Source organism: Gopherus flavomarginatus, chromosome 3, assembly GCF_025201925.1.
Source record: "Gopherus flavomarginatus isolate rGopFla2 chromosome 3, rGopFla2.mat.asm, whole genome shotgun sequence".
NCBI lineage: Eukaryota > Metazoa > Chordata > Testudines > Testudinidae > Gopherus > Gopherus flavomarginatus.
This window is the reverse complement of record NC_066619.1, coordinates 2,575,431-2,578,948: the sequence shown is the minus strand read 5'-3', so window position 1 is coordinate 2,578,948 and position 3,518 is coordinate 2,575,431.

The following is a 3,518-nucleotide window of genomic DNA, read 5'->3' as shown; positions in this document are numbered from 1 at the left end:
GGCCAGGAAAAAAGTCTCCATCCTCCTGTGTGGGAACCCAGCTCAGGTACCAGCATCTGTCCCTGTCTGTTATCCCCACTTCTTCCTACCCACCCCGCCCTATGGCCGTGAGTTTTCTTGTGCCACCAAGATGGTCCTCTTCAGCCAGCTGCTCAGCCTCCACACACTGTTTCCAGCCAGAGGCAGGAACATGACGGGGTGACGGCATAGGCTGTGGCCAGAGCATCCCGTGATGGCCTGTAGTGCAGCGCTGTAATGGAGCAGAGAGAGGATAGTAGTGACCACTGGGTAATAGTAATTAGCAGGCAGAGGGGAGCGTGACATCAGATAGAAACAACACTGCTCAGCTTTTTCCTAGGCCCCAGGGGGCAGATTGTCACAGGCACCCACTTCCCCGCGACTGACTCCTGTCTGTGCCTTGAAATCTACCCCCTACTGCTAACAGAGATGAGGGGTTGAGTCCGTGCGTTCGAAGTTCCAGGTTCTCGCCTCCCCTGCCATAGCTGGGCTGTGCAGGAGAACGAGACACAGGGAGACCTACGGGACTGCAGAACCGTGAGCGTTTGTATCTACTCTGCCTCCTTGGCTCAGATGTTTCCCTTCCTCACTGTGCTAGGATAACAGCAGCTAGCTGGCTCAAAGAGCAGGTTCTGGAGTAGTCTCTGCAGTTTATGGAACAGCAATACAATCAAGAGTTTATTCAAACTGCTCCTGGCTCATCTCCCGACCGTACCGGTCCTGTGTGCGCCCACATCCTGCGAGGATGCATACAGCTCCTGGAGCCAGCCGGAGTCTCACACACTTCTCTTTGAAAACGGCTTTTCCACCACCCAAGTGACACTCCCAACACTGATGGCCCTTTCTGCACAGCAAACCCCCACTAATCAAAGAGGAAATTAACAACAATATACCACCAACCCACTCACCCCCCGGGCAGAATTTTTACCCTGACAAGGGGGAAGGGTCAGAGACTCCATGGAATCTGCTAGGGACTTTGCTATTGCTGTTGATTTTAGTGGAAGGTGCACACATGCTGTGGTGATGGGTGCAACAGAGCACGCTGAGACAGAGAGAGAGAATTGGGTGCAGAGCCTGGCTCAAAATCCGACCCGTGAAGCTGGTGTTTGGACTCTGCTTCTGGCTCCCCCAGTTTTCCTGGGGAGGGTGGGGGGCAGGGGATGTGAGGCAATCACCTTGATTACTCCTCCCCTGTGGGTTTCCAATGATCGTGATTCGTTCCAAGGCACGTTAGAGGGCGCAGACAGGAACAAATCTCTGTGCCAGTCACTGAAATGCAGCCACCTCGAGTAGATCAAGGCAGCTGGTTAATGTTAAGATAAGTTCCTGTCTGCATCCTAAAAACTTGCCCATACCGGTATTGCCCTGGCCTCTTCCTTTGTCATTCAGTGTTAAACGCATTCTGAACTATATGCATTTCCTTACCTTTTGGGGGCGAAGCCAGACTTTCAGGCACCTGCTCCCCTACTTGGTGTAAACTTTGCTTGTACCAATCAGAAACGAACACACACAGTTTTTGGGCCCCGTCCCCTATGACACTTCTATGATGTCATAGTGGGTATTTTAGGCTGGTCTGCCATGTGCAGGCAGAAAAGGAGAAAGAAAAACGAATCCTGTGTACCTTGTGCACACCCGTAACTGAGCCTGATCACCTCGAAGCCTCTCTCAGCTCACGTGTTTTAAGCAGAGTTTCTACGTTTGCCAGTCGTTATGAGTTGGTTTGTATTCGTAAGTATTGGTTATTACTAAATGCTGTATCTTTGTTTATAAATATTGTTTACTGCATCTTTGTTTATAAATATTGTTTGATAGTAAATACTTTAGCCATTGTATGTTTTAAGTTCCATTAACCCTATTAGCTAATCATACGCTGCTCCCCTACCACTTATAACTATCCCCAATAAAACTTTAAATTAATTAATTTTAGTTGTGTGTGTGCCTGCGGTTTGCATCGTGACCCAGACGCTCCTTGCATCCCTTACCTATACAGTCTATTGCCACGTGTAGCCTGGTAAATAATAGGTCTGCATTTTTCTTTTGCCTCTAAAAGTACGTGGCAATCTACAGTTAACACCGCACAGCGACACTGAACAGCAGCCTAGGGCAGAATCCAGTATCCCCACGGAGAGCTGGTGAGCGTGTGTGTGTGTGTGGGTGTGTAATGCGTTAGGAAGGTGGAAATGCAGCAATCTGGAGCAGTTGGCTGGAACACCAGGTTGAGCACCCGCCTTGTGTGAAGTGCCCTCAGACTCACAGTTCTGGGGGGAGGGGCAGTGGCTTGGTTTTAGTCTCCTCTAAAAGAGAGGATGCGAATGCCCCAGCCTAGCAAAGCAGCCCCCCACGGTGCAGCTAGGTAGGGTGGGGAGTGGGGCTGGAGGCCCCCGACTCACCCATCCTGCGCCAGAGGCTGGGAACACCCCAGTTCCAGCCCCATGTCGCGCTGCCATTCTGTGCAGGGTCCAAGCAGATGGGACCCACTGCTGGCCGGCTCTCTGACTAACTGTGCTGCACTGCCTGGGAACCCAGAGCCTGGCCTCAGTCCCTGAGCGGCTGCCCGGTTGGCAGCCCTGCTTATAAGCTTGGCCCCCACAGCTGATCAGCAGCTGCTCAACATGTACCGCACCTGTAGCTGCGCTTGGCCTTGTTCCAGGCCCTGCTCCCCTTGTGGCTTCAATCCAGGGTGTACAGCCTGCTCACCCCCTGGCTCTGGCACCCACTTCTGTCCCTCGGCTTGTGTCCTGGACTTCACCCACCCTGGACCCAGCTCTAACCAGTAGACCAAACTCTTGCTTCCACCACTAGGCCTGACTACCCACAGCCAGTTGGCTACACATTCGTCCTGTCCTCTGTAAATGGTACCTATGGATTATGAGAGGCTCCTGGCCTTGGCCACTTAGGCTACAGGGTGCCTGAAAAATTCCTCACTTGAGCCAGGCCTGGGATGGTTCCTTTCTTTCCAGTGTCATCCATCTAGACACTGGGCTGCTCTGAGGCTCAGATGTAAAGGCCAGAGAGGGCCATCATGATCATCTAGTCTGACCTGCTGCGCATTGCAGGCCACAGAACCTCGCCCTCCACCTTCAGTAACAGACCCCCAACCTCTAGCTGAGTTACAGACGTCCTCACACCCAGGTTTAAAGATTTCAAGTTACAGAGAATTCACCATTTACTCTAGTTCAAACCAGCAAGTGACCCATGCCCCACACTGCAGAGGGAGGCAAAACCCTCCAAGCTCTCTGCCAATCTGAGCCAGGGGAAATTTCTTCCCAACCCCAAATCTGGGGACCAGTTAGACCCTGAGCATGTCAGCGAGACCTACCAGCCAGATTTCTGCAGTAACTCAGAGCCCTTCCCAGCGAGTGGCCCACCTCCAGACATTAGCAGTCGCACAGATGGGCCATAGGCCATTGTAGGCAACCTCATCATACCACCCCCTCCAGAAACTGATCAAGCTCAGTCTTAAAACTAGATAAGTTTTTCACCCCAACTGCTCCCCCTGA